Genomic DNA, 7,715 nt, shown 5'->3' with positions numbered 1-7,715 from the left:
CGCGGTAGGAAAGCTCCTTCCAAGAGGAGCAAGTCTTCTGAGCCGGCAACCTCCGTCCAACCAGAGGTGCCGGAAAATCTACTGGAGGTGCTTGAAGGCACCTCCATCGACGAGGAGCACCGTACTATTATGAGTATGGTGATCCAGAAGGTCCAGTCCGCCAAGAGCGGGCTGAGTGAAGCTTGCGCTAGCCTCCTAACAGGCTTCGAGGTAAGTAAAAATATGTAAAAATATTACCGCATAGACAATAGCCCCTGATGCTCTATTTGGCGTTCGGAAAGAAAAGCCGAATAAAGGATCTATTAAATTTCGCAGGAGTCTAACAATAAAGAGTCAATATGCGTATGCAGGCTTCGCTGCTGTCCACCGCCGCACTGACTGCGGAGGTGGGTGTCCTGAAACAGGGACTCGAGCGGTCCGAGCAAGAGCTCGGCCTTGCCAAGCGGCAACTCGAGGAGAAAGAAGGTAAGAAATACCTTACAGAAATAAGTGCCTATAGAGAGGCGTGATTGCAAAAAATAACAGGATTGTACTGCTTATTGTAGGGGCCACGACTGAGGTGGCGACCCTCAAGCAGGCACTGTCTGAGGCCGAAAAGAAAATGGCCGCGGAGCGCACCGAGCGAGAAAAATTTGGGGCTCAGGTCGGCGAGGAGCAGCAAGAGCTTCAAGCTCTCATGAGAAAACATGAGAGCTTGGAGCTTGAGTCAGAGACCCGAGCGTCCGAGCTCGTCGCGGCCCTTGAGACTGCCAAGTCTGCCAAGGCCGAAGCCCAAAAGGCCCTCCGAGAGTTGGAGGATATGAAGAAGATAGCAGCAGGTGAGGTATTCCTTATGCAAAGCAGAAATATAAAAGTAAACTACTTGCTACTTACCCGAATCCGGAGTTCTCCAGGGGCATTCGCAGATCTTCCCCGCAGCGTATCCGATGCCGCCGCATTCTACCGAGCTGAAGAGGGCAGCTCGACGGAGAAGGTGTTCTCGTCTCAGTATGCTGAGGCCGGACACCCTGTGCCCTTGAGCGACCAGCTGAAACAGCTGGTCGAACTCCACAAGGCGGCAGAACAGGCCATGAAGGGCTTCATAGTTCGGCTGTGGCCCGGAGAGGCCCTGCCTGGGAGCTACTTCGGGCTGGTGCGGCGGCTGGTGGAGGCCTGTCCAAGGCTCGAGGTCCTCAAGCGCTCCGTCTGCATCGAAGGTGCCCATAGGGCCCTTGCCCGTGTAAAGGTGCACTGGGGTAAGCTAGACGGTGAGAAGGTTGTGAAGGACGGGCCGCCACCGGGGAAGGAGCATCGCAAGCCCGAGAACTATTACAAGGATGTTCTTGCGGGTGCTTGCCTTGTGGCAGATGAATGTACCAAGGATGTAATTTTTGAATAAACTCGCTCGTTTTTATCCTATGCACTGAAAACTTGTTCATAGGCGCTTAAGCAATGCTTGTTGAATTTAAAATATTATTTTCTGTGCGGCCGTTTATCAAAAAATTGAGAGATGGCCAGTCGTCGGCTTCTGCCCCCATGCCACTAATGCTGGGGTGTTCGGGGATAAACCAGAGCACTCTTTTTCCCATAGTTGGGTCCTTCGAGGGAGGCGCTCAGCACGGCGAACCAGGCAATCGGACTACAATGCTTGAACACTCTCACTTAGCCATAGAACTTTATAATTTTAAATTTCGGTGAAGCCCCTAGTTCGGAAGACCGAGTTCGGGCGCTATCCACGCCTTGGCTGGGGTTATCCAGCTCCTCGCTCGAAGCGGCATAGGCCTTTAGGGACCCGAAAAACCTCTCGAACAGCGACCGGTCTCTCGCCTCATCATGACAGTCAGTTTTAGCTTTCTCCACTTAGGTGCTTAGCCCAGCTCAACCGGAGCACAATCGCAGTGGTTCTCCTAGTGCTACCTTAGCCGATATAGCGGAACGTAAGGCACCAATACATAGGAGCCGGGCAAACCCAACTATTGACCCAAATCATGATTCGGAGCCGATGCATATAGTGCTATAAGTTCGGGGTGCCGCACTTGTGAAAGTGTACGGACTTTTCACACCATATTAAAGGGTACTGAAGCCCCTGGCATACTTGTCGTACCATAGTGTACGGGTGCAACATGTCATTAATGAACATATATAAAATAGAGTAATGCAAAAAATAGACGAGAAGCTAAGCATTGTTTGTAGAGAGGCTATTTATCAAAGCCGAACGATACAAATAGTGCGATAAGGAAAAGATATTTAAAACAGGGGCAGGCCGCGGAATTGTATTTAAAACAGGTATACCGCTCGTAACAAAGACCACCTGGGAGTTCCATAATGCGGCATGGCTTGTCTGCCTCCCTGGATATTGCATCGTTTGTGCGGCAGTCGAGTCGCCGAACAGGTCGTCCGGGGTATGTAGTCCTGAAAGTAAGAAAAAATTAAAAAAAGAATCCGGCAGCCCCTAGTACGTTTTAAGCTGTATGTTGGGCGTGCCGTTTATTGTGCCCCTTCCCCTGTGCCCATGATATTTCAAGGGCGTAGTTGTGTACGCGAGGTACTGGTTTCGCTAGGTCGCGAAATCTGGGGTTGGGTCCGCATTGCTACGCTTGCTCAGAGTGTGCCAGGTGGTCCTGCTGTAGGTTACTCCGGGCACGCTTGGCGGTGTCTGGCTTTTTAGTGGCCGGATTGGGGAATTGCCTAAGAAGGCTACTTTGTATCTCCGCTGCGAGAGCCGCCGTATGCTCCTCCGTACGAAGGGAGCGTTCGGTGTTTCCGTTGACCGTGATTACTCCTCGAGGGCCTGGCATCTTGAGTTTGAGATATGCGTAATGCGGCACCGCATTGAATTTTGTGAATATGGTTCGTCCGAGCAGGGCGTGATAGCCACTGCGAAACGGGACTATATCGAAGATTAACTCTTCGCTTCGGAAATTATCCGTGGATCCGAAGACCACGTCAAGTGTTACTGAGCCTGTATAGTTGGCTTCTACACCTGGTATAACGCCTTTAAAGGTCGTTCTTGTGGGTTTGATCCTTGAGGGATCTATGCCCATTTTCCGCACTGTGTCCTGATAAAGCAGGTTCAGGCTACTGGCGCCGTCCATGAGGACTCTTGTGAGGTGACTTCCGTCGATGATTGGGTCGAGAACCAATGCGGCGAAGCCGCCATGACGGATGCTAGTGGGATGGTCCCTTCGATCAAAGGTGATCGGGTAGGAGGACCATGGGTTGAACTTTGGGGCGACTGGCTCCATCACGTATACGTCCCGCAGCGCACGCTTCCGCTCCCGCATGGGAATATGGGTTGCGTATATCATGTTCACCGTCCGCATTTGTGGGGGAAAGCCCTTCTGTCCATTGTTGTTCAGCGGCTTGGGCTCTTCGTCGTTGCTGTGCAGCCCCTTGTCTCTGTTTTCGGCTCTTAACTTTCCTGCTTGCTTGAACACCCAACAATCCCTGTTAGAGTGATTGGCTGGCTTTTCGGGGGTGCCATGTATCTGGCACAAGCGATCGAGTATTCGGTCCAAACTGCACGGGCCCTGAGTATTCTTTTTGAATGGCTTTTTCCGCTGACCGGATTTATAGCCTCTGAATCCGGCATTGACTGCCGTCTCTTCATTGCTGTCGCTGTTAACATGGCGTTTTTGCTTATTCTGACGTGTCCTGCCACTTTTGTCCTTGGTATCCAAATTACCACGGTTCTTTGATAAGTTGTTACTGCGAGCCAGCCAGCTGTCTTCTCCCGCGCAAAAGCGGGTCATGAGTGTCGTGAGTGCTGCTATGGATTTCAGCTTTTCCTCTCCCAGGTGCCGGGCAAGCCACTCGTCGCGGATGTTATGCTTTGAAGGCTGCTAGGGCCTCTGCGTCCGGATAGTCGACTATCTGGTTTTTCCTTGTTAGGAACCGTGTCCAGAATTGTCTGGCTGATTCTTCTGGCTGCTGACACTACAAGAAATATGTCAACTTATGACCACCACTATTGGTCACTGAATGGTCACAAATTTCCATTTATGACCTTTTTGTGACCAAAAACATAAGGTCAAAAGCTGGGCGTCGTAAACTGACTATAGCGACCTTTCTTCTGGAATGGTCGCAAACGTTTATGACCAAAATATGTCCACTGTGGCGTTTTGGTCACTAGCAACCTCTCCAGGCCACGTAGGCATCCAGCGTGGCAAGCTGATGTGGCACAAGATTCAGTCCAGTCCAATTCGGTTTTCTACATGGGCCTAGCCCAACAATTCGGCCTTTTAATGTATTTTTTTCTGTAAGTTACACGGGCCAAGCCCATTTCAGCCTTTTATTTATTTCTGGGTCGGGTCTTTTAACATTGTTTGGGCCAGTATATTTTGGAGCTGGTCCCACTTGTCATCTTCTCACACATTGGGCCCACTTGATAGAAAATTCAAAAATGCTCAGATTATTTTCATAAGTGGATCCCACAAGTCAGGTTTCCATTCCACACGTTTTCAAATCACATACATAATCATTATTTCAAACGGAACAGTACAGATGTAGTACGTCAAATAACACTAAGTCTACTACAATTTGTACATAGTTATTACAACCCAGATATGCCTACTATTACAATATTGCAATATTTACATTCTATTACAATCAAACAGAAGAGACGGCTCTTTGCTGAGTAGAGCTATATGGTTTCAATCTTCAAATTTTGTAGACCTCGAGCTCCTGAACACAAAGACAAACATCATTAGAGATTAGAGTGTACACATGCTAGGAATAGCATTGGTTAAAAATAACTAATAATCACATGATGAAGTCCTAGAATGAAATTTCAGTAGTGACCAGATCTAGATCTATAGGAAACAGAACAACCACGACAAAATCCTAACCAGAATGCATTTAATAAAAATGGATTGCATCTGGTTACTGTAGTGCAAGCTAACGACATGAAGGTTCCATCAAGCAATGATCAACTACTCAAAACCATTCCGTGCTTTGCAAAGAAAATACTAGATGAATCTCACTAACAAGAGCACTAGGCGATTAATAGAAGAAGTAATCAGCAGATGACACAATAACAACAACAGATTCTGGTTAGAGACCAATTATCTAGTGGGTATAATATTTGATTACTTCAAGAACAGATTCTGGTTGGACCAAATATATGATAAAGCAACAGATTCAGCCAACTTCAAGAGACCACAAGAGCATCAATCAACAACAGGTATATTATAATATTTTAGAGACCAATTTTAGAAACATATTTTAGAGACCAATTTTATATCAGAACACTAGATGTTTGTGATGCATCTTCGAGAACCACAAGAACACTAGATATAGTAGAATATGATTCCAGGAGTATAATGCTAACCACAAGAGCATCAATCAGCAGCAGGTATACATCAAACTATCTACTAGACATCATCAGGATAGGAAGGGTCACCTGACATATTGAACTCGATGCTGCAGCAGGCCGATGACGTGGTCGTACAGAGCAGGCCCTTTGTGGCTGGCTAGATGCGCCCCTCCTCCTCCTGCTCCTCGAGCAGGACAAGGATGAGCTGGTACAGAGCATGCAGCTCCTCCCTAAACCAGAAAGCACACAAATCAGTATGCACAAGTGTTGGACCTTCAAATAAGGAGACTTGAATTCACTGGTAAGCATTAGCGGAACTAATATATATTTTTGCATTATCTTAGTGTATCTCTACATCACATAGATTCACCCACTCTATCACTACCAATTCTACTACACAGTAAGAATGGAATGATGCTAATCTATTGAGGGAAAGGATCTGCTCTCATCAGCAGTGGTGTTGCTCCTAGGCCAGGTGAGAGGAGTCAAATCATTTGCCAAAGTCAGAAAGCTGGTAGGAGCATTTAGGAGATGTTAGCACACACACACACACACACACACACACCAGGATATGTTTGCTTCACTCAACTTGACATAATATAGCAGCATGCAAATACAATGGATCTACAATGGAGAAGGATGCCATGCTGTGGCTCCCATATTAGCCCACTAGCCAGACGGCACAACTACAGTAACGCAAATGACCCCAGTTATGTAGTTATGGTATCTTGTATCCTATAATTGCCAGTTTTATTAGATAAGCTGAGATCACAAAACATAAGCAAGACGAGAACTGCTAGTCTTGGTATCTTGTATCCTATGATGCCAAAGAGGATTGATGGAGGCACACACATATCATAAACAAGTATGCACAGATTATGATTGAAATCTTGCTAGAAGGCACTGCCGAGGTTGTCTTTCACCGTCATGGTGCTGATCTTCCCCTGGACAAGGGCCGACCTCCCTGCATATCCTGCACAGTGTGGTCGCACAGTGGATCAGAGATTGACCGAAATTCCGACGATAGAGGACTATCACATCGCTCTGTGGTAGATCACCTGATTTGGGCCTGCCACGTTGAGCACTTCTTTTCCTTTGCGGAGTAAGGACGACCAATGCATCACAGAATAGTTCTACATCACGTACACATCATGCTTGGAAGTAGCCCACATGATGTTCCTCAGCTGCACATGTACAAGTATACGGTCAGTGCGTTCGTACCAGAATTCTTCTTAAAACTCTGCAGAAATACAATGATGCAAATGAGCGCCATTTTATTCAAGCACACCAAATTCTACTGCGATAACAAACAAGATCGCCCGATGGAGGACATAACAGTGAGCTTCTGTTAAAATTTCTCGGGTAATTACAACTATGTGATTCTACTGTTAATCTAGATCTCCTTCAGGTTTTGATTCATTTAATCAAACAATAGAACACAACTGCTGGAAACTGTTAAGACATACATATTATGTGCACGCCAAAAAATAGCAGATCTGTGAAGGGGGGTGTCTATTAGCAAATTTTGGTCTAAATACAACTTAGGCAGGCAAATGCTTAGTGTAACTAATGAACTGATGTTGTTTGCGTTTCTGAACTTTGCTAAATGAACTCTAGACGAATGCACATACTATCGTTTCTGAACTTAATCGTGGCAGTCTTTTATCATTACCCAGTCTCCGACAACAATAAGCTCACTAAAACAGCATTGTTGAGATCTCTTTCAACAGAATAGTAGTAGAAATTTTAAAAGGGGAATGCTGTGTTAATACAAGTCTAGAAACAAGCCGTGATTAAACTATCCATCGCTCATAGATTAACAGACTAGTAGACGGTACTCCCTTGTTGAAACACATTAGCATAGTGATATAATATCTCTAAATGTACGAGCATTCCTTTAGTCAACTACTAGCTCAGGCTGAAATTTAAGTGAAGCAGATTCACAAACCAAACGAAAAGTATGAAATGATACCCTTTTCAGTTTATGTGAAGTAAACATAACACTTTAAGCTTCGCTGCCTACATGACTACATCACTAACTCGATGGCATGTGTAGTCACTATTGCGCCACAATGAACACCAATCTCACCAGCAGGCGGCTCCGAAGATGGTGTGGAGGTGTTCCACAAGCTGGGCGCAGAGGGGAGGGTGGCTGGTGGAAGAAGTGGAGTTCGTGTACCCTGCACAAGAGACAAGATGAGGAGTGAGACCGGGGAGAGCAGCAACAGTAGGGGAAGGGAAGGACAGAGGGAGAAGCATACCTTGCCTAGGAGCTGCAGCATGCGCTCGTCGGGGGAGTAGGGGCGGTCGGACATGCTGCGAGAGGCCATCTCACCCACGCTCGCTCTCCTCCACCTTCATCTTCATCTTCGGGGCCGAGGCAACAAGCAGCCTGCCATCTCAGCCCGTCTTCACCTTCGAG

General features: G+C 46.9%; 2 long non-coding RNA genes across 3 annotated transcripts; both read right to left on the bottom strand.

Moving 5' to 3' along the window:
• Nucleotides 1-4,407: 4,407 nt before the first annotated feature.
• LOC125527139 lies at nt 4,408-5,840 on the bottom strand. The gene is made up of 2 exons (XR_007291982.1): nt 5,381-5,840; nt 4,408-4,662 (listed from the first exon to the last, which is right to left on the bottom strand). It is a non-coding gene; the product is annotated as an uncharacterized LOC125527139 (long non-coding RNA).
• A 25-nt stretch (nt 5,841-5,865) lies between these two features.
• On the bottom strand, nt 5,866-7,475 carry LOC125527138. Of its 2 annotated transcripts, XR_007291981.1 has the most exons (3): nt 7,383-7,475; nt 6,352-6,477; nt 5,866-6,266 (listed from the first exon to the last, which is right to left on the bottom strand). It is a non-coding gene; the product is annotated as an uncharacterized LOC125527138 (long non-coding RNA). The 2 variants fall into 2 exon arrangements; XR_007291980.1 differs by lacking the exon at nt 7,383-7,475 and having other exon boundaries at nt 6,352-6,909.
• Nucleotides 7,476-7,715: the final 240 nt, after the last annotated feature.

The sequence above is a fragment of the Triticum urartu genome, unplaced genomic scaffold (assembly GCF_003073215.2).
Source record: "Triticum urartu cultivar G1812 unplaced genomic scaffold, Tu2.1 TuUngrouped_contig_2983, whole genome shotgun sequence".
In the NCBI taxonomy this organism is placed as follows: Eukaryota; Viridiplantae; Streptophyta; class Magnoliopsida; order Poales; family Poaceae; genus Triticum; species Triticum urartu.
This window is presented reverse-complemented; position numbering and strand designations above follow the sequence as displayed.